This window comes from Manis javanica, chromosome 2 (genome assembly GCF_040802235.1).
Source record: "Manis javanica isolate MJ-LG chromosome 2, MJ_LKY, whole genome shotgun sequence".
NCBI lineage: Eukaryota > Metazoa > Chordata > Mammalia > Pholidota > Manidae > Manis > Manis javanica.
Window position 1 is genome coordinate 59,001,865 of NC_133157.1, and position 24,353 is coordinate 59,026,217.

The 24,353-nt window shown below is 41.9% G+C and overlaps 1 long non-coding RNA gene across 2 annotated transcripts in view; it reads right to left on the reverse strand.

The window, feature by feature from the left end:
- The window catches only part of LOC118972419 (uncharacterized), a 271,560-nt gene that overhangs the window by 88,674 nt on the left and 158,533 nt on the right, over positions 1-24,353 (reverse strand). For both annotated transcript variants that reach the window (XR_005061379.2, XR_012127725.1), the window contains one exon: positions 377-509. This is a non-coding gene — a long non-coding RNA (uncharacterized lncRNA). The remainder of the gene's footprint in view (positions 1-376; positions 510-24,353) is intronic.

Genomic DNA, 24,353 nt, shown 5'->3' on the forward strand with positions numbered 1-24,353 from the left:
ATAGTGGCTACCAGCATAAGCCAGTCTAGTAAGAGGGTGTTCATTTTAAGGGTATAGTTATAAGTCTTTAATTGGAAGAGAGTTACTGCCTTGGGATGAATTCAGAGATAGGAACCCTTTCCATGGGCAACCCAATGGAATTTCATGACCTTTTTGACCTCAGCCATCAATATCATGGCTCCTAGCCATTCCCTTCTGTTTTGGTCTGAGTGCACAGGTGACAATACAACAAATAAAACAGTTGGGGCACAGGCTAAAATACCAGTGGCAGAATTTGAGCCACTGTAACCTAGGGAGTTGAGTAATCATAACAGTACCATAGCATCTGTGAATTCAGACCCATGGCGCTATTCCAGAATGTATGAATTAAAGTTACCTTCCCAGAATGACAGATAGTGCTGTCTTTTTCTCATGGATTTTCCACTACAATAGATGCTCAGATTGATCCACTTAATTCTGTGGTAACAGCAGACAGGATCTTGGAGTCACACTTTCTGAGATCAGTTGACCTGGGGAAATCGGACAACCAATACTTTGTTATAGCCATTTTCTCAATTTACCTTAAAGAAGTGAACCTATTAACTTCCACAATTTTTGTTTCACTTTTAACATTTTAAATAAAAAAATTTCTGAAGCACATACTGATAATTATAATGTATTATAGATTAAATACTAGTTGAACATCTTTCTAGCACTGCCAAGTTTCCTATAGGAATTTGCACTGAAAGGGGTCTCACCATTGGCTATCTTATAAATATTGGTTCTACTACTTAGTGGTTCTACAGTTCTACTATTTATAAAAACAATTTTATTTATATTCAGTTTTCTTTTACCGGCCCATAAAAGGACACTTGACTTCGTACCACAGTTTAGTAAAAAGGAAGTAATTACTGGCGCAGTCTTTAAAAAGCAGGAGTATGTACGTTCCATTTACTTTGTGTTGTATCCTGCCCTACTGCCACAGATCCTGGGAGGGGAAGGAATACTGCTAGAAAATGATGATTTTGATGCTGTTCCTTTGGGTTGCTTCATACTGAAATGTTTTGAAATCTAAAATTCTACTTTGCCATTTTCATGAGTTATTTAAAGCATTCCTTCTGCACACTTGAGAATGATGATGGTTTGAGGATGCCAAGAACTAGCTCAAGCTGACTGGGAGCGAATTCTTGTTTTGGAGTCCTCATACCTCCCTACCAATATCACACTCTCTTGAGGAATGCTAAGAACTTGTGTGGACTTCCGAGGTTTTTCACATTGCCTTTTATTTTCTTAAATATCATATTTGATTTCATTTTTCTCTCATTTTGAAAAATAATATTTAAATAAAATTTCCTGCTTCAGTATTCTCTAGAATTAATGAGAGAGATTCTCTCTTTGTCTCTGCCTGTCACTCTGTCTCTGTCTCCCGCTCTCTACTCCATCTTGTTGAGTCTTGCTGTGACCAACACAGAAAACAGTAACACCTCAAGCCAATAAACTGAGAGGCTATTGTCTGTAATCAAAATCAGAAAATATTTCTAGCTAGGTGCATTTTTTCATGCAAATCCCACCATTTGTACTGCCCCTCTGATGGATACCACTAACATTACCCATCACGGGTGTATTTGGAAACTGTTTTCAGCTGGATTGCTTTCTGTTTACACATTCTCTTTTGCCATCTACCTTTTTATCTAGCTAATACCAAATGTTTACCTACTTAAAGGAATATTACTCTCAGGAACAGTATGAAACCCCTAACTGGTGGGAGAAGAATCCCTGACATTTTGAGTCCTGAATACCCAGCACTTTCACTTCTTTTGAAACATACCACTGTACATGCATTTTAATTAAACCCAAACTGCCTTCATGGAGGGGTTTACATGTAACCAATTATTCTGAACTTGGGCTTTTCTCTCCCTTTTGAACTTTAAATTACTACCTGTCTTTCAACATATAAGGAAAATGCAGCTATAACTACTGTAAATAACATATTTTCCTTGACATAAATTCGGGGTGTGGCCAGTTTTCATTTTCCTTTTTCCACCAGCAGCCCAAAAACTTCAACTGCCTTACAATGGATGTTTTCTAAAGTACAATAACAAAAGAGAGTGTGAAAATGACAATGTTGTGTTACCAATTTATTCTCTTGACTGACTTCCATATCAAAACTGCTAAGTTGGGAAGACAAAGGATGCTTTCCCAACCGCTGGCAACACAAAGCTCCTTTGTATTCTGACTCTTCTCTTCCTCTTACATCAAAATCAGTAAGTATTTTGTGAAAGAGATTGAAATGTCAGTCTTTCGGAGGAGCAATCAAGTCCTGTTTATTCTTTGCTCTGTAATTAAAGCCTGTTTCTGTGAGAAAAGTAAACCAATACCCCAGCAGCCAAAGATAACTGCCACGCTATTTTTAATCTACAACAACCCTTTCAACAGTATGAACCCTTTGAGACTCACTAGAGTTTCATATTCTTAAACCAAAAGAAAAAAGATTCATGGAAGACAGTTGTGGGTAATAGTTTTATGGTATTAAATTTGGGTGTTTTCTTTGAAATACTTGTTTTTTAAACAAACACATGACAAAGGACCCAGATGAAAATGGAGGATTTGATGAATGTACTTCACCCACCCAAAAGGTGGATGCAGAATATGCCACCCCAAAAAATATCTCTGGCTTAAGGATATTTTGAGCTGGTTAGTTAAAAAAAAAAAAAAAAACATCAGATAACAGAGAAGCTCTGAAAAACTAAGTAAAAGTTACACTTTTGTAAGAGGTATATGCATTTATAAGGGAAATCTCCATTTGTAAAAGTGTCTCCATTTCTGCACCAGGAAGAGGAACTCTAGAAACTCTGATCAATGGGGAAGGCAAGGACTTAAATCTGCATAACAACCAAACCTTTGTGTCTTGCCAATGGGTTTCAGCCCCAGGCAAGTTCACTACGGATTCAGTGAGACTGAGGAATGACATTGGAACATTCTTGGAGTGAAAGGGTTTATTACCCAGTTTGTTCTCCTGACAATAGGTCGAGCACTGGAATTACTATGTCCGCATCCATCAGCCTGCAGGTGTAATCCTCCTCCATCTCTGCTTCCACACAGAGCACTGGGCAGAGCTTTGTATATAGAGACTCAATCAATAATAGCTCATTACCATGGCTGTGGCAGCAGTAGCCTAGCAGCAGGTCAGTTACAGCATCAAGTAGTTTAGGTTCAGGTGAGGATCCTGGCCATAGGAACCTTCACTTTATACACACTCCACCCCTCCAGGATTCTTGCCTCACAATCTTCATGTTCTGAGTCTTCTGCAATGGTCCCTATGTGAGAAAGCTGGAGCATTGTAACCAGATTCCACAACAGCAACAGAGGATAACAACAACATAGAGATAATAACAAAAATTAAGATACAAGATTTTGATACAGGTAACAAAAATCATAATAATCCTCAAGCTAGAGGAGGTTATTTCAGCTATATTCAAAATCAGTTCTACTCAGAAGAGTTCATAACTCACACTTAGTAGTGGTATGGATACAGAGCTCCATGCACCCCAGCAAGTAGTGATTTTTTTGCTAGGGTGTGTGCCCAATCCACAAAGACCTTAGGAGCAATAAGACACATGTTTTAATGCCACCAACATAGGCAAATCTTGTCCATGAGGTAGGATGCATGCAAGAGAGTGGTCCTGTGATAGGACTGTAGCAGGAAGGGGGTCCCTTCCAGGTCTAGTATACCATACCTTTACCCCTCTCCCCATAGAGGTTACTGAAGGGTCTATATATATAGTGCTCCTGGAGGTACATGCACTGGCCATAATGATAAAACAAAACTCCCCGGTAAGATGCTCCTATCTTCTGTCCATTCAGGATGTACTATTGTGATCTTTGGGGGCCACTTTACTGTTACTCCAGGAAAACACAGGAGGCCTGCTTCAAGGCCTTGTCCCCAAGGTGCCAGGAGGGCCAGCCAACACTGGTCCATGTGTCAAAAGGTCCAAGGCCACATCCAGTTAATGGAGCCTCCAGGGTTTAGAGCAGTTGTTGCTGGCAGCAAGATATTATTCTGGTGGCCAAACCATGGCTTCAACGATTCTTCCTTTGTTTGTAGTTGCAGTTGTATAGGGAAGGCAATGTGTTATCATGCTTACAGGGCTCGAGGTTCCCTTTCAGGATTTCTCAATCAAATGCATAGCACTGTCCATAAGCAGATTGACCATCCCCACAGACTACTGGTGTCTGACTTCAGTCCAGATTTTAACAAACCACTGTACCTCTCTATCATGCCTACTGCAGTAGGATTACATGGCACATGAAACTTCCACTTGATTCCCAACTGTTACACCCATTCTTTTAATGCATGTCCAGTAAAATGGGTACCTTGATCACTCTCAATTACCTGTGGTCAGCCATAGGCTGCAAAGAGATAATCCAGGCCTCTTTTGGTGTATGTTGGTCTGCACAATGTGTAGGAAAAGCAATCAGAAGTCTAGTAGCTGTGTCCACACAAGTCATGGTATATTGGTACCCTTCTGACACAGGCAGAGGCCCAATATAGTCTATCTGCCACCTGACAAGGGGTATCGGCCCCTTAGCTATTGTACCATGTTGCTGTGGAACTTGATGTAAGTCCCTTTTAGAGCATATGATATAATCCTGCCAGGCTGTGCTGACTTCTTCAGAGGTCAAAGGCAAGCTCCACCTTTGGGCTACAGACCACATTGTCTTTTGCTCCAAATGCAACAAATGCTCATGTAACCATTGGGCTATATCAAGGCAGGCTTTCCTTCTAGCCAACACATCTGGGCCAATTTATCTTCTTCATCATTTCTTGGGGATGCCAGTGGCAAATTGGCCTGTTACATGATATACTGTAACTGTTTTAGTCTGACCACAGGCCCATAGGTCTTGCCACAATTCTTGCCCCCAAAGAGGTTGGTGACCAACCAACCAATTGGCATGGTACCATGTTGGTAGCCACAGAGTCAAGCCCTAATAGACGGCCCAGCTGTCAGTGCAGACAACTATAGAGGAGGGCTCCTGGCTGATCACAAGCCACACTGCCCGCAACTCTGCCCATTGAGTGCTCTTCCCCTCACCATCTTTCCATCCATGGAAAGCTATGGCCCTCCTTTTTGGGGGCTGCCCAAGGCAGGAGCCATCTGTGTACCATTCATCTTCAGGTATAGGGCTCTTCTCTCCCAATAAGGACTCTGCTACCAATGGTTCTAAAGCAAATTCTTCCTGCTTTTCACTAGTATATGTCACTAGCCCCAATAAGCATTGGAGTTCTTCACTCAAGGGGCTACTAGAGAGGGCACTGCACTGCTACAGGTAAGCACCTCATTTGGCCAGTGTGGGTGTTTGTGCCACACCACTCATTGGCCTTTGGGTACAGTCTTGTACCCATCCCAAGATAGGATAGGTGGTTATTACCTTTATCGGAACCATTCCAGTGACAGGTTCTGTAGCCAGTAAGGAGTGATACATAGCAGCCAACTGTTCTTCTATCAAAGAGTATCATTCCTCTGCCCCTTTCTAGAGTTGTGACCAGAATCCAATAGGTTGGCAAGTTCATTAAAGCCACTGCCAGAGACCCCAGGCATAACCATCTTCAGTCACGTGAACATCCAGCTCACAGGGCCTTGATGGGTTCATCATACTCAAGGCCTGCAAAGCCTTGACTGCCCGTTTTGCTGTAGTAAAGGCAGATGCACATGTCATATCCCAGTTCCACCTGACACCCTTTTGTACCAACCAGTATCAGGGCTTTAGAATTTGTGCCAAATGTGAGATAAACATTCTCCAGTAGCCTAGAAGACCCAAAAACTCCTGTTACAATGCCACAGTTGTAGGGGTAGGAAAGGGTTTATTACCTGGCTTATTCTCCCAGCAATAGGTTGAGCACTGGAATTACGTCTGCATTCAACATCTGGCAGGTCTGTAATCCTCTTTCATCTCTGCCTCCACCCAGAGGCTGGGCAGAGCTCTTTATATAGTGACCCAGTCAATAATAGATAATTGCATACAGGTGTGGCAGGAGTAGCCTAGCAGCAGGCCAGTTACATCATCAAGTAGTTTAGGTTCAGGTGAGGATCCTGGGCATAGGAACCTTCACTTTATCAACACCTTATTGTGGTTGCCTGAAAACCTCCCATGCTCCCCACCACTAGCATTTTCCTCTAACTTTAGCTAGAGATGATATTTAAGGTGGTGACTTGAGCCATTTGGGGGCATTATTAAGTTTTCCTGGGTATCTCCCATGTATACATGTTTTCAAACTGTTTTTTTTCCCTGTTAATCTTTTATCTCAGTCAAGAACTAGAAGGGTAGAGGGGAAATTATTTGTCCTCCCCTACTAGTTCTTTCTTTCATTCCCAGATGTTCCAATTCCATTCCCAATGCTTGAGTTTGCTACAGACTTGAGAATATTAAAAAGGGAATTCCAGGGTAGGAAAGGAAAAAAAGCTTAAAACTGGATATCATTTCTCAAGCCCCACCATAAGGGATCTCCCTAGAGCCAGCTTCTGCCTTAGCCCCCAGATGGCCACGGTATAGAAATTGATTTATTTTTTATTGTAGTTGATATCCAGTATTATATTGGTTTCAAGTATACAATACAGTGGTTCAACAATTACACACATTATTAAATCCTTACCTCAACTAGTGGAGTTACTATCTCAACAAAGACATTACAGAACCAGTGACTATATTTACCATGCTGCATTTCTATCCTCCACATACAGAAATTTAGATACTACACTCAGCTATCTCTTTCCTGAATCCCAGGCTCCTCTTTTCATGTTTGGCTGCTAGATTCTTTCTCTCAAAGAAAAAAAAATATTACCATCACAATAAACTTGTCAAGGCAGAAAAAGCAACCTCTTTAGTTTTTAATATCACTTAAGGATTCTTCCATTCAGTACCTCTGTAGCTCCAACCATGGGGTGGCTCCCAGCTCTGGGCAAGTTCATTCTGGATTTGGTGAGACTGAATAACAACAATGGAACACTGGGTTTATACCAAGCTTTATTCTTGGGGTGGCAGGTCAAGTGCTAGAGTCCTATCTGCCTCTGGCCAGTCTGCATACAGAAAGCCCATCTCTGTCTCTGTCTGCTTCAGGCTCTGCTTCTGTTCTAGGCTCTATCTTTGTCTCCAGCCTCTGATCTGCCCCAAGCACTGGGAAGAGCTCTTTATATAGCAATACAGGCAATATTAACTTATTGCCAAAAGGTGTGTAAGCATTAGCCTATGCAGTAGGCCAATTACACCACCAAGAAGATTAGGGTCAGGTGAGGATACTGGCCATAGGAACTTCTATTTTTCCTACACTCCACCCCTCCAGGATTCTCACCTAACAATCCACATGCCCTTAATCTTCTGTGTCTCTGCAAGAAAGTTGGAGAATTGTAACCAGATTCCACAACAGCAGCAGAGGCTACAACAACATGCAGAAACAACAAAAGTATGATAATCCTCAAGCCTCGATAGACAGCCCAGCTGTCAGTGCAACTAATGAGGTGGGCTCTTGGGTGATCATAAGCCAGCACATGTTTCACATTCACTGGGTATTTCAACCTATGGCCTCTGGTCCCCCAAGGTGGATGTCTTGACACTCCCCTCAGTCAGACCATATCACCCAATCATCTTCCTGAGAGGGTCCTGATGAGATCAGCTCACTCTCCAGCAGGGACTCTTGCAATCACACAGGCTGGACTTGTGCTTTGTTCCAGCTTCCATTTCTTGGTCCTCAATGGTCAAAACCACTGCTCTGGCTTCAACTGTTACCACAGCTTCAATAAGATTTTATTTGATTTCCCATCCAATTTCTCTTTTTAAACCCCTGCCTTTATTAATCAACTCATATATGGGTCCTCATGAACTTCATGGGGCCCTCTAAACTCTTCCTCTAAATAGCAGACTGTACTCCTTTCCATGCCCACATTGCTTCAGCCTCCCCCAAATCTGCCACAGTACAAGTAACAGCATTTATGGGCTGTCATATGTGAGGGGCATGAATGGCCATTAGGGGCTCAAAGAAGGATGGGGGAGCCATTTGTAGCACTATACCCTCATTCCCTCCATAAACAGCTCCTCATCTAGGCCATGATTTACTGGGTTATAAATGGCATTTTCCATGCCCAACTCCTGTAATACCTGTTGGAGCTTGGTGTACATCTGCCATCTAGTGGGGAAAGATGATAAATAACCCTGATTGGGTCATGCAGTGTGAAGGGCAGCCACAAACTACTTGAGAAGGGAGTGGTTACCTGGAATCTGGTTGCATTTTGTAAATGCTGCCACAAGGCAGGATGAGTTGTCAGGGAAGTCAGATTTCCCATTTCTAACCCTGACAAAATAATCCCATCCACCCCTACATCCCAAAGATGCAGGAGCCAGGCTGTTATGGGCTCCAAGAGTTTCTGCCAAAACCAGGAGCCCAAATCCACCAGCTCTGAGCATAGGTGTGAAAAATAGTGTGCTCCATGACCTGGGGAGGGGGCTGCACCTTTCCTGGAGGAACCATGGTTGCTGTGTCTTTATATTCTTAACTACTACAAGGTGGGATTTCAATAGAGAGGGTTTGGTGCCTCCAGTACCACCTTCATCTCCTCATTTTCCCCTAGCCTATCACCCACTACTTCTGGAGCTGAGAAAAAATCTCTTGCCACCCCACAAAGCACCTCCATTACATCCTTTACCATCTCCACAGCACTTCACAGCAATGCCATCTCAGTCATCAACAAATCTTTTTCCTCCTCCACAGCACTTCGCAGGCTGAGTTTGTGTGCTGCCTCTTCTTGTGCTTCTCATGAGAATATGTCCTTCTCCTTTATAGCCTTTCTTAACACTGTGAGAAATAGCCAACTCACAGATCCTGCTGTGCAAGGCATCCTGCTTCTTTAGGGATTTCCCAGTCTTGTAGATGGTGTCCACCACTGCCCCAGGCATCACCTCCACCCTCTCCCAGTCCTGGAGAGGGGCTACTTCTCTAGGAAGACTGCCACCTTGGACCATATACTCAATGGAGGACACTCAAGTGTCTCCTCATGCATAGAGCAGTCCGCTGAACACCCCTCCCATGACAGCAGATCGTTCCATTTTTAGGTCTGCAGCAAATCCTGCTGACTATGTAAAAATGTAGCTCCTGTCCAGAGGGGGTTCCCAGCTTTGGCCAAGTTCACTCTGGATTTGGTGAGACTAAATAACAACAATGGAACCCTGGGGGCAGAGACTAAAAGGGTTTATACCAAGCTTTATTCTTGGGATGGCAGGTCAAGCACTAGAATCTGCCTCCAGCCAGTCCACATTCAACAAGCCTATCTCCAGCCTCTGCTCTGCTCCAGTCTCTGCCTTTGCCTCCAGCCTCTGCTCTGTCTCAAGCACTGGGCAGAGCTCTTTATATAGCAACACAGGCAATATTGGCTTATTGTCAGTGGGTGTGCAAGCATTAGCCTATGCAGTAGGCCAATTACATCATCAAGTAGATTAGGGTCAGTGAGGATCCTGGCCATAGGGACTTCCATTTTCCTTACACCCTCTCTTCTATTATTTGATATTTATATAATCAAAGGTTTTTCAAAGTCAAAGTACAGCCTCTCCCCAAAGATATGTAGAGCCAATCCTATGAAATTCTTAAATAGTAATATTTTTATCAGGTCTTTTCTCTTCAGCCTCTGAGTACAAAAAGTGCCTTTCACTATGAGCTGCTTACCCTAGTTATGGAAAATACATAATATGTGAGGATTTGTAACGGATTTCCCAAGGAAAACACCACCCTCACCTCTAAGACTTTAATATGTCAACCTTCTATTCCAGTGCTGTCCATGATGAAATAATGCAAGCCACAAATATGATCCACACATCAAATTTTACATTTTCTCCTGGCCATATTTAAAAAAAAGAAAAGAGGAATAAATAGATGAAATTAATTTTAATTTTAATCTTATTTAATCTAATATAGCCCAAATATTACCATTTTAACATGTACTCAATATTAAAAATATTATTAATGTTTTTTCCCTTTCTTCCCACTATGGAGGCTTTGAAATTCAGTGGGTATTGCACATTTAGAATAAATCTCATTTCAGATTAGCTACATTTCAAATGCTGAATAGCCACACGAGGCTAGTAGATACCATACTTAACAGCACAGTTCTCCACCTTCACTGGCAGGTGAGTCTCTCCTTTATATAGACAGAGAGACTAAATGAACAGATGGACAATAGCCAGACAATATATGACAATAAACTCTGACCCACATAAGAAGCCCAGTAAGTCAACCTACAACATTTGCAGCAATTAGTCCAGAACAGCCAGGACTTAATCAATGACTGCCAACTTTCCTCTCTGTCCCCTACCCCATATCCTCCCAACTCAGAATCAACAAGATAAAGTCATATATGTTTCCTAGTCAATCATATAAGATGCCTAATTTTAGTTAGCTGCTTCTGGTTTTACAGATCAACAAACTCCAATCAAAACATACCTGAAGGTTTCCCTTTTTCTCAACATAAAGCTTTCCCTCTCCCATCTGTCTTTCATTCTTATGCCAAACACAAGTGGTGGGAGCTGACTACTTGCTTCAGAGTTCTGAGTTAGTAGCCCCTGTTATCATGTGGGTGGTCTTAGGTTATTTCTATAAGACTTGAGCTACAGTTTCAATAGAGTCAAAGACCCAAACTTGTGACCTCCCCAAGGGGGTGGGTAGAGGATGGTGTAGGGAGGGTGGCTCTTAACCAAAGGCAATATGCAGTAGATTGGCTATGTTTTGCTGGAAACACACACACTGAAGGCTCCCTCCCTCCCTCCCTTCCTTCTTTCCTTCCTTCCTTTCTTTCACATTTATGTTATGACAGATAAATGTTCACCAAGATTAAGGCATAGTGTGGTATAATGCTGGTAGGGAGCTGAGAAAAGAGTCCTTCCTCATCTATGTTTCAAGGACATGTGCTTTCCAACATGGAGAGGTAATCAGCCCTTGATATTCCTGGATTTTTCACAATCTATTTCCCACTCTGTACCTCTGCCTGTAGAGATATTTTTAAAGCACTCTGATAATACTAGCTGGTGGCTGAGGTTTTTAGGAACAGGCAAGATGTCTGCCCAAAATGTGGGATTAGCACTTCATTTTTGGCTGAAGCTGAAGTGGGGAGAAAGCCCAAAGGGAAAACAGATCACTTCTGTGTCTGCACAAACAGCAGAATAATATATATAAATGTTACTAAGAAAATCTAGAAAACGTTTGCAAGCCCAGCAGGGTAAATGTTACTTTTTAAGACTAGAATGAGAGGAAAATTTAATCAAGGCAAATAGAAAATGACTTTTTTTCCAGAGTTAAGTATAAGTTGGGTCCATTTTTGTTAAAGAAAGGTAATCACTTCCCACTCTTGCTTAGAATTTGGACCCATTGAAGCTGGTTTAAAATGACAATGAAGTAGTCAAAATTGAAGCCTTTGGGTTTCAAAGCTTCCATTAAATGTAAAGACTTTATTTTGGCAAAAAATAAAAATGAAATACATTTTCATGGCTAGGGTAAGGACATTATAAGGCTTTATAGAGAAAAAACATCTAATTATTTGCAAGGCATATATGATCTGAGAGTCCAGGGTTCCCTATTTCTCTATTTACCTCATTATAGCTTTACCTTCACACGGGGAAGTTGGGGAACTGCAAGGGCCCAAATACCTTTCCAAAAGTAATCACTTCCCACTCCTGCAGTAACTAGTTATCTGGGAGGCTCCCACCCAATGTGTCTCAAATGTTTTTTTTATATGAAATGCACTATTTCTCATACTCTATTAAAAAATAAAGTCTTCATCCCACTGTACCTGCTTTGAGTATTATTACATAGTGAGCATGTAGCATTCCTGTACTCTAAAAGGTTTACATTGTAATTACCACCCAAAGAGGAAAATTACATCACCTCACTATGAAGATGAGCTTTAGTTCATCAATCACTAATAGAGAAACTTGTCCAAATATTAATATAAATGTCATATCTCTGTTGGACAGGACGCAGAGCAGTGGTTTTGATTTGGTCATAACTTACATCATCCGTGAGCCTTGATGTCTGCTATCTTACCCGTGCAGCAAGGTTCTTATCTAGGATGTGAATTTCATTGGAAAGCTGGCTGTCTTGAAAAAGAGAGGAGAGATGAGAAAGAAAAACTAGACTCAGAGGACCAACAGCATTTATATTCGTGAACAGTTCAGATTAACTCATAAACAACAGAACCGTTTTCATGATCGGGTGATAGCACTCTGTCTGCTGTCCACATTTCTCCATCCTCTGGAGGAAACCAGGCTAGGCAGGGTGACCTCTCAAAACAGCATTGTGGAGACCCAAGCTGGCATAAGGACACAGTTCTTGTCATAGTATAGCTACATATACATATACAGTATAGAATCAGGGAGCCACTGTTAGAGACAATTCCCTCTTTTTCTGGTGTAGACCTTTGATGTCTATGGATATTTACTGAAATGGAAAGCTCTAAAATGATAAGACAGTAGGAGAAATCCCCCCTACTGCCAAATATAAACATAACAGAAGACATGATAATTGTGTCCTTTTGGTTAGTCCTGAAATTAGATGTTAAAGGCAACCTATCATACATGCCTCCCTCACTCCTCACTACCTTCTCCTATACAACCAGCACTGTTCCTGGAAGGTATACAGGCCAAGTCCCTCAAAAATCACATCATGTGTGATTTCAAATCTTCTGGAAATTAAATAAATCAAGGTATCTATTTTGTGTCATTATTATGTGATCCACAACCACCACTGCTAAATTTGATTTGGCATTTAACCTGCCATTCATGAAGCATCACTCTTGACTTCAGGGATTTGGTTTCCACCCCCTCATGATCAAGTCCTCTAGTAACAAATCCGTCTTCCCTACCAGATTATAGCTGGCTATGAACAACTAATATAGTGCTTATATGTTGCTAGCATGTTATTGCAATCCACTTTTATGTATTAATTCAATTCTCACAGTACATCTTTGTAATAAATGATATAACTATCTGATATTACAGATGAGGAAATAGAGGCACAGAGTGTTTCAGTAATTTGCCCAAGATCTCTCAGCCAAGAAGTGGCCAAGCCAGATTTTAAACCCAATAGTTAGCTGTTAACCACCAAAATACACTATGCTTTTTGAGGACTAAGCCTATGTTTTCCTAATCTCTTTATTCCCAGCCTCTAGTATGAGGCCTAGGTTGTCAGAATTTTGAATAAATGTTCAATAAATCAGGGATGACATCAAAGGCAGAGTCTATGCCACACTCACCATGCCGAGGCATAGATGCTGAGCTGTCATGATTCCTGAAGCTAAGTGCTACATCTTCTAGCAGACTGACCTCACTGTCCTCTTATTCCTAGCCTGGGCTCCTCTTTCTTGCCAGTCTCATTCTTCCTATGATTATCGATAAAGTCAAGGTGATAGTCACTGGGATCATACCTCTCTGCCTTCTAATCTGTTCCTTCTTCTGACACTAGTTTACCTCTTCTACTGTCTCTTTCTGTTTCTAAATAAATGTGAAACCTCTATGTACTAAACAATGATGAAAACATGACAACTATCCATAGGAAATTATATAGCAAAGGAAACTTATTTAGAAAAGTCTGCCTCATGCAGGATCAGTTTAACTTTTGCTCAGTCATAATCTTCAGGAGTGTTGCTGGTTAGGGAAGTCTATATGATTATATTGAAATCCGATCCCTGAACCTAATACCCATCCAGGGAAATAAGTCAGTTCCTTCTGCTTCATAGCATTCTTACATCATATAAGCAACTTAAATGTTTCCTATTCTCCTTGATATGCTTATTTTAAAAACCAATCTGAGAAGAAGAAATAGGCTTATGTGTTCCTGGAATATGATTGAGTGCTAATAGCTTCAACATGAGGAAGGCAAGGAGCCACATCCTAGAGTGGATATTCAGATTGCCTGGAGGTTAAGAAATTTCTCCTAATTAGGAGACTATTAGGGAACAAAGAAAAAGGCATTACTGAGCCTTGGACTTCATCACTGGTTCACTGGTGCTGAGGATACAATGATGAATACAAGAAGTCTCTGGCTTCAAAGAGCTCATAATCTATCAGAGAAGACAGACTATTTCTCAATGTGTTACCCACTGAGTAGGTCTATACAGTATGTTACATGAATAAGCACACACAGGATGGGCTATATTAAGTTTCAGGGTCCAGTGCAAAATGAAAATGTGGGGTCTTTGTTCATAAATTCTTAAGAATTTCAAAATGCATTAAACCAAGCACAGGTCCCTTAGGCTGCACACATGAAGTCAACTCTGCACACACTGAAGAGGTAGTAAGACTAGGGTGTGGAGCACTGAGAAGGCGTCAAAAGGAAGTTATACTAGTGCTGGTCCTTGAAGGATGACTAGGAGCTCGGCACACGGAAAAGGAAGGAAGCACATTCTGGGCAAGAAAAGAGGGTAATCAAAATAAGAAGGCAGGTTGTATGAAAGCAGGTTGTTAGTTTATTTGGGGGAAAACTAACTGTGAGGCCAGAGTATAGAATCAGGTTGAGGGATGCCAGGAAATAAGCTCTAGTGGTAAACTGAGGCCAGAGTGTCAGGGGCTTAGTGAACCCAAGGAACCCAAGGAAGAATCAGGCAAATCATAACTTAATTATAGTTTCACCAATTACTGTCTATGAGCTCTTAGGTAAGTGACAACATCATTGAGCTTCATTTTTTTTTATTTAATCTAAAAACTGGAGAGTTTTAGTCGTCATTAATTAGCTCTGAGACCTTAAAAAGTTATGTTTCCTCTGTAAACCACAGCATCTGCATATATAAAATGAAAAGCCTGGGTTAGATGAGTGTTTTTTAATCTGAACTCTGAGGAGATACCTCATGGGACAAGGGGAAAGTGGTAGAGGATGAGGGGAAAGCCCCACAGGCTTTAGCCAACCCATACTAAACTAGAGCAGCTTCATTTTTATCATCATTATATATATGTGTAAATGTGTATTTGTTTATCTAAATGCATTGATGTGCATATATACACATTCATAAGTGTATATGTGGTATGTATCATACAGCATATGCTATATACTATAGCATGTAGTTATGTACATGTACATTGTGTTCCTTAATAAATATATTCTATATATTACATTGTAAAAATTACATTATATCATTTAGTGGTTATATGTGTACTATTTACTCAACAAAATGCCTCAGTTTTCACATCAGAAAATTGGGGACATTTAGTAGTACCTAATATGGGTTAGTATGAATATTAAATATCTAAAATATATGTAATATACATAAAAAAGTAATAGGCACAGAGTAAGCATTGCTAAGTCTGAGTTCTCCTTTATTAGCCAGAACCTAAGTTCAAGAAATCAGGAATATGTGTGTCTTTTGTTCACTACTGTCTTCCCAGCACCTTGAAGAATGCTGGTACTTAGTGGATACTCACTGCATTTGCTAATTATATGAATGGTCAGAGTCTACAACACACTTGTTTCTACACTAACATTTGAGATACAAAGGTAAACAAAACAAATCTGGGCCCTGTCCTTATGGGTACTAAGTGTATGAACACACAATTAAAGATCAGTTGGAATTTGTGCTTAGTACTTTATTAGGATTACAGATAAGATTTTGTTTGAAGAAATAGCTCCCTCTCTGCTAATAGTCTGAAACTCTAAGAATGAATAGTCCCAACTGCCTGTCAAAGTTGTAAATTATCATATTTTGCTGAGATGTAGGGAGACAGGCAAGAGGGAGGCAAAAGGAGAGTTCTCAGCAAGTAGCAGGGAATGACCCGGCTAAGCCTTTGGGCAACTGGAAATAGAAAGTAGGAATGATTCTGTTCTATGAAAATGACTTTTCCCTAATAGGCTAGGCTCTCAATATGCTTGCTGTGTTCCCATGGGAAGTGAGGAAAAAAGAGATGGGTCCTGTCCTCAAGGAATTTTCCACCAACTAGAAAAGACAGGATGAAGACACATTAAACAGTAGCAGGCTCTCCTCCACTCACTGTACCCATAAGCAAGGATATTCCTAGGGGAACTATGTAAACAGATTGCTCTGAGAAGGTTTAAGAAACAGATGAGCTCAGCAGAGAAGGAAGTAGCCACTCTGAGGTGGCTAAAACCTAGCATGGTTACTGGTTAAGTAACAAGCCTCATTTGCTTGGAGCCAAGGACATAAACATGTGTTAGTGCCAGGCAGATGGGTTAGCAGAGACCAGCACTGTGGCAGGAATGAACGAGTTAGCCCATCCATGGATGCTTCCTGTTACTCAGACAGCTGAGTATTTTCACAACAACAGCATTTCTTTGAACTCAGGAGGCCTACCCATACAACTATACCTATTTGTCAATACCTATGCTAGAGTAATCATTTAAACCTACAAGGGCAAAGAGAGGTATAACCAAGACTCCCAAGGCAATTATAACTGACCCACACTGCTCATACATGTTCATCTGGTTTCTAAGTGGACTGCTTATTTTATGGCATGTACAGTATGTAAGAGGTTTGTTTTTTAATTAATTTAAATTGTCCTTAATCAGAAATGTCACACAACAAACTTTTTCTCTAAATGAGTATTTTACACAGTGGCACACACAGACTGTGTCATTTAGCTCAAAATTAAGGAACATAAAACAATTAACATTTTTCATTCCTGCTGGTTTAATTTTGCTGTGCCTAGATTTGGGGGAAGGGATAACTTCAGTTCTCAGAGAATTGTTTGAGTAATGTTATCGTTTTAGCAATTTGAAATTCCTATCTTCTTTAAACCATGTAATTGTGTACTAAACAAGGTGGGAGAATATGCATTTTCACTCACATTTTTCTCAATGCAGAAACTGTGTGAAAATGAGATAGTAGAGATTTACGTCTGCTGGGGTGGCAGTCATTTCATATTTATTTACTTAGACTATGGATTGAAATCAAATCAGAAGCTCCCTATCCAGGACTGTGTTTTATCTAACTACCTGTGAGCAAATCAGATGTGGATTAGATGTTTTCATTATCATTGCATGTGTTAACTCTGATTCATGAGGTCCCAGCTTCATCTATACTAGTTTTATCAAAACTGCTCTTTTTGGTTTTATGTATTTGCTATGGTTGAGCAGGAGATTCTATTCCTGTTAACTTCCCGAATGGTAATAACAAAGCAAACACTTTAATAAAAAGGAACCAAGGAAATACATTTTGTGTATAGTCTTGGTTAACAGACAAACCCTTTGCTTAAGAGGAAAATGCACAAAGAATTTGTAGAAGCAGTAGGAGTTTGCTTTGCTCACACTATACAAGCCTCAAATTCCAAAATGCCAGATTGGAGACTCTTTATTGTCCCATTCTTCATTCTGGGGCTTTTTGTCCATTTATTACTAACAATCTTATATTTGGTTTGTAAGAAAAAAATATGTGATATAAACCTATTTTTGTCATACAACTTCATGAACTCTATTGACTCTAAGTCTGCAAGCAGAAATATGCATATCTACCAATAGATATGCAATCACTCAGGGATCTTATTGCAAGGCTACAGCTGATGTTGCATGGTTTACACAAAGAAAATGAATTTTTTTCAGAAAGAGCACAACAAATGCATCAAGGATACTTTAACAGGAACCATTTGGCAAAGAAAGCCCTGCACCGTCCAGTGCAGTTGGTCATTGTCACAGCCACCACAAATCAGTCCTCCCCTCCTTTCATTAAGGAACTCAAAGCCCAGGTAGGAAGACTCAGCTGGCAGTGGCCAGGTCTTGTGGCTTCTTGTGCCCTGCTAGGAAGCCATGGAAAGAAGGAGAATGTTCTTCGTTTAGATTCTCTTAAGGAAGTAGAGACACTATCTCTTCCAGTACTGCACCAGTAGGGTACTACCTACCAAATGGGAAAAGGGATTATATACTGGAATCCTCTCAAATAAGATATTTGCTATTACCTCTTCATTACTGATCGTATTTAAAATAACAGATTATAAACATAATAATACTTTCTAAAAACATAAAATTGTACATTTCTCCATTCTTGTTATTATGCTTTATAATAAATCTTTTGGGACTCATTTTATATTTAATGAGAAGTTAAAACTAAAATGTTCTTATCTTTACTAAAATGAAACATACACTTCCATTTCTTAGATCTACAGGTACTTCAAATGTCTCACTCCCCTTTAATTCCAAACTCCATGAATAGTATGTTTCCTTCAAAATGGACTACTATATCCTTCATACCTAAGAAATCTATTGTGGATTACTTCCCAAAAGCTACTGTCAGCCCCTTTCTCCCTTTCACATTCCAATATAAAGTACAGAAATACACATATTCACTTTCCCAGTCTTTTTTGCAGAGAAGAGCTAGTATGCAACTGACTTCCAGATCACGACATATGCGCAGAATTAAGTGAGAGAGGCTTCTAAGAAAGTTAGTGTTTACCGACATTAAAGTGTACATGCGGCCTAAGCAGTGCTCCTCACTTCCCTCTACTTCTACCATGAATATGGTCAGATACCTAAAGCTGAAGTGAAGAAAAGGCAAGCCTTGAAGGAAAACCCAAGAACTGAGTCAAGTTAGTGTTGACATCTCAAGTTTCATATTGAGAACATTAACATAAGAGCTACTTTTTAAACAGATTTTTAAGAGTACAACACAGTATTGTTGTCTATAAGTAAAATGCTATACAACAGACCTCTATAACTTACTCATTGCATAAGTGGAATTTTATACATATTTATTAGCAACTCCCCATTACCTTCTTTCAGAACCTGGCAACCACTATTCTACTCTTTGCTTCGGTAAGTTTGACTACTTTAGATAACTCATGGAAGTAGAACCAAGCAGTATGTGCCCTTCTGTGACTGCCTTACTTAACTTAGCATGATGACCTCAAGTTTCATCCATGTTATCACATACTGAATGATGTTCTTTTCTAAAGGCTGAATAATATTCTATCGTATATATACACCCCATTTTTTAGTATAGTCATCCATCAATGGACATTTAAGTGGTTTCCATTTCTTGGCTATTGTGAATAGTGCTTCAATGAACTTGGGAATGCTAATATCACTTTGAGATCCTGATTTAGGATAAGACTTCATTGTGTGGGGCTATCCTGTGCCCTGCAGTATACTAGCAGCATCTTCAGCCTCCATCAATCTACAGAACCATCTGCCTACCTGCTTATAGCACCAGCTCTCATCCAGTTGTGAAAAAACAAAACTGTCTCCAAATATAGTCAACTGTTCCCTGGGATGGAGAAGCAAATTATTGCACACACACACACACACACACACACACACACACACACACACACACACCGAATTGAGAATGACCCACTTAGATAACTTTAAGTTATTCAGAAAATGTGATGAAATAAAAACTAAGACCCTACACCACCTGATCCCCTGTTCTATGAGTCATCCTTCTAGAACTGACACACAGGGGATAAGATGACCCAATCACTACAACCACTTCCATTCACAGATAGGACTTCCCAGAGATAACGTGAAACATACACTTCCAGATATAAAGTAAAATCATCAAGTACAGACACCTAACACCTGAAAACGATTACATGAGGAGCTCTGAGGACAATGGTAATAATGTGCCACCTGTTTCATGTTCCCATTTCTCATAACCTCTGCAACTGGCTACCACCTCCCCATTTTGAAGCCAAGCTTATTCCTAACAGGAGAAATTTAAACAATCATGTCAGTAGAGCACAATCACAAGATTTATTTTAGCCCCTACTGACACTGTATTTGAGTTTAGGGCAAAGTTTTTTGGAAAGAGACAGAGAGTAAATGTTTCAGGCTTTATGGGACATACAGTCCCTGTCACAACTACTTGACTGTCTTTGTAACTGGAAATTAACCATACATAGTACATACATGAATGACTATATGTTCCAACAAAACTTTTACAAAAACAGGTTAGCCTTGACCTGAGCCATAGTTTGCCAATATCTGCTCTAGTTCAGTGAACTGTGTTCATTATTTCTAAACCAAATCTTTCTTCTATCCATCTCAGTATCCAGACTGCAGTAACAGAAGCTCATAAGTACAGGAAATATAACTTTCTTTATTTTTCTATAACCTAATTTCTGTTTCAGGACTGCATTTTGGTGGGAAAATTAATCTCAGCCAAGTCAGATTTATCTCAGCATATTCATTATAAACTCAAGATTGTCTCAATTTTAGGTCTTTGTCCATCAAAAAAAGGTGTTTACTTTCTTTCTCAGGTTGTGCCTGTGTCAAAAGGCTTCTATAGTACCACACATCAGGGGAGGGAGTAATCTGTCCACTGGCCTTAACATTCCTTCTAGTTTCTGCTTGTTGATCTGCACTGCACTCTGTTTTAATATAGGTTCTATTATCATTTAGATATGGCAAGACCAACAGATCTGGAGGTGACTGCCATTGTAAAGAAAATTGCTATACTCACAGATTCCAAGAAGAGGCATACCACAGACTATGGGGAGGCCACACAGGAAACACCAGGGTCATCAGGAGGCAGAGGAAGAGGTGGTACTATGAGCAAGAGACTATATTGTAGTTTCTGCTGGAAGAAATAGGCAAGTCAGGTAAAGCAGATTTAGGAATGGCTAGTTTGAATCATTTCTGCAGGTTCTTGGAAATAAAGACTCTCCTCAGTTGCCCAATCGCTGGCCATGAAATGATTAGGGCAGGTGGGTATTGGTCTAGAGTGTGAGGATCCAGTGAAGAAGGTGTTGGGAGTATGTGCTCTGGATTGGTTGGTTTGCATCTGAAAAACTGGCCAGCTGGATTGGTTAGGTTTACTATTGCTTGGAATTGGCTACACCTAGGATGGGCAGTCCCTCCAGTCACCAGGATGCCTCATGTCAAAGCCTCAGAATACAGAAATAAAAGACATGAATAATGCACTCCTCTCTTTAGACTGCAAGGGGCCCTGCAGACTACTGCTCTTTAGGCTGAATTTATACTGCTCTCAGGCACATGGGGAAAGTTCTGAAGATTCTCACACTATGTCTAACAGGAACTTCATAAGCTTACTTAATACCAAGCAAAAATCTGTGTATTCATCTCAACTTCTCAGTGTGGCACAGGGGAGATAAAGAAAGCTGACTACTTCTGCCAAGTTCAATTAGGAAGCAAGATGCTGACTGACCCACCAATAGGTTTCCAGACTTATCTGGGGTTCTAAAGTCCTGGCACCAGTCTCAACTGGAGAGAAAAGCAAGACCACGGGACCTATTCTTAGGGACATTCAGGTGAACAAAATCTTGCTTTCCTGTGATTCACTCTCACATTCATCCTAGAGATATTTAAACTTGTTGGTGGTAGGTGTAAGGCTGGAGGCACCAGGGGAAGGGGTGAGCCTGCTGGACAAGCTCAGGCCTCAGCAAACAAGGCGAAGAGACCAACAGGTTCCAGTCTGACAACATTCCAGAGTCTGATCAGACAACAGTCCTAAGTAGAGCCCTCCCCCAAGCTAGAAGAGTAGTGGTAACTTTCCAATACCTGGCTAAAGGCCAGTGAGAGACCCCCATGTACCCTAGGTGAGCCAATCCTATGCCACTGTATACCTTTGCTCTCCCTCCCCCTGCCTTCTTTAAAAACTTGCTGCCTGCCCTGCTGGGCGCGACTTCCCCAGCCTCCATTTCCATGGACTGATGAACCTCACCCAGGAATTGCATTCAAATAAACTACCTGGCCCTTTGTTGCCTCTCTTTGCCTGCTTATTTTGGCTAGAATTTATCTTACATTTGGTGCTGAAATCCTGACTGGCCACCGGTGGCCCTGCCCCCTCCTTCTCCAATCCGGGACCTCAGCCTGCTCTCCGCTGCATGGACAATTTTCCAGAGAGTCCCTCAGTTTCCCCCAGTCTGTTTCCCTTACTAACTCTGTTTCACCTGATCCATTAGAAACCATAGCTACATCCAGTTTGGGGCATCTGGCCCCTTGGGCATCCGGCCCATCCTCTGTGGGCATCCGGCCCTTCCCTGGCCCTGCAGTGGGGAGACATCCCTCACCCAGGCTCCCAGGACGTCTCCCCTGACTTGGTGCACTTGGGACACTGGGCGCTCCTCTCAGCGGGATTAGTTGGGAAGTGGCACAGACATGGGGAACCAGCCCTCAAAAGTGGAGGCCCAGACCCTGTTGCGGTGTCTCATTTCTAATTTGGGTATGCTATATTTGTCCCGGGAAGTTTGCAAATGGAAGCTGGTCTTCCTTTGCTCTCAGGCCAGGCCTCAGTATCCCTTGGACAATCAATCTCACTGGCCCCCTGAGGGAACTTTTGATTTTGGCCTCCTCACTGACTTAACTAATTATTGCCACTGGAGCAGAGTAGAGTGAAATCCCATATGTGCAGGCTTTTTGGACTCTGCACACCCACCCAGATTTGTGTGTTAAGTGTACTCCTTCCCAAGTTTTGTTAGCCCAGGCCTCCACCTAGGACTGCCGATCTCTATTCCTCCCATTACTGGGAGGCTTTTCTCTGACGGACTCGGCGGAGGATCTCGGCTACCCCCCTTCCTGCTCCTCCAGGCCCACCGCGGGGGCCAGCTCCCTTCCTCAATGTTCCTCTCCTCCATCTTGTTCCCCTTCTTTTTTGGTCTCTCCACCATCTTGTTCCCCTTCTCTTTTGGTCTCTCCACCATCTTGTTCCCCTTCTCTTTTGGTCTCTCCACCACCTTGTTCCCCTTCTCTTCCGGTCTCTCTGCCATGTTGTTCCCCTTCTCTTCCGGTCTCTCCGCCATGTTGTTCCCCTTCTCTTCCAGTCTTTCCTCCATGTTGTTCCCCTTCTCTTCCAGTCACACCACCAACTTGCTCCACAGGTGCCGACTCCACTTTGGATAAAGCAGATAAAACTCCCTCACACCCCAGTTCCCTGCCTTCAAGCTCCATATCAATTCCCAGGTTGTATCCCCCACTACCAAGGTCACCTCCTCCGTCCCCTCCTTCAAACCCACCACCGTCTTACTCACCATGGCTGGCACCCAAATGGTCTAGCCCTCCTGTAACCTGCTCTGAGTCACAGCGGTCTTGGGCTCATGTGATGGCTCCTCTGAGAGAAGTAGCAGGAGCTGAAGGGGTGGTGCAGGTTCATGTTTCCTTTTCCCTGGCAGACTTGTCCAAAGTAGAACAGTGATTGGGGTCCTTTTCCTCCAACCCCATAATGTTCACTAAACAGTTTAAATATCTCACTCGAGCTTACAAGCTCACCTGCCACAAAGTACATGTAGTCCTCCAATCCACTCTAACCCCAGAGGAATATGACTGTGTCACAGCGCTGGCACATCACTGTGCCAATGAGGCCCATGCCACAGATGAGTGGGAACCTATGGGCAGAGAAGCTATTCCTCTACAAGAACCCCTGTGGGATTATAATTCTCCTGAGGGTGAAGCATGCCCGGATCGCATGATTCACTACTTATTGGCAGGTATAAACTCAACTGCCCAAAAGGCTATCAATTATGATAAGCTTAGAGAAATTACCCAGAAACCTGATGAAAACCCATTAGAATTCCTCAAGCGCCTAAAGGAAACCCTAGGGGCTTTTAGTAAGATTGACCTGGCCTCAGCATTAGGTTCCTCTCTCCTGGCCATGCATTTTATAACTCAGTCAGCTCCCGACATCACGCGCAAGCTTAAAAAGGCTAAGGATGGTCCCTAGACCTCTCTAAGAGACCTGGTAGATATGGCTTTTAAAGTTTTTCACACCCGAGAGGACGAGAGCGAGAAGTCAGCTGCCCGAATGGCAGAATAGACTCGCGCCATAACAGCTGCTCTGCGACCGGTTCGTGGAGATCGTCAGGGTGTCTCTGAAGATCGACTCAAACCTTCAGGCCCTTGCTTTCTTTGCAGCGAAGAAAGGCACTGGGCACAGAAGTGCCCCAATCAACCACGGAGACTGACCAGACCATGCCCCAGCTGTGGTAAGCGAGGTCATTGAAAAGTAGACTGTCCACTAGGGGGTGGTCCTCCTCCAGTGGCAGAGCCCTGTGGGGGGTGGATGCCCTCGAAGGACTACCCTTCAGACCTGTTAGGCATCCTCGAAGATTGAAGACACCTGGACTCGGACACCCTGATCACCCTCACCGAGCCCAGGGCCAAGCTGTGAGTAGCAAGTAAGCCCATCTCCTTCTTGGTGGATATGGGGGCTACCTGCTCTGTTCTCCCCTCCTTTAAAGGGCCTTTAAACCCTGCCAAGGTCTCCATAGTTGGGGTCATAGTAACCCTCTCCAAGCCTTTAGAGATGGGCCCGGTGGCCTGTACCTTCCAAGGTATCCTGTTTACCCATTCCTTTCTAGTCATGCCTTCCTGTACTACCCCTCTGTTAGGACAAGATTTGCTGTATAGGTTAGGAGCGTCTATTTCCCTCCCACCTTTTAAATGCTTACAG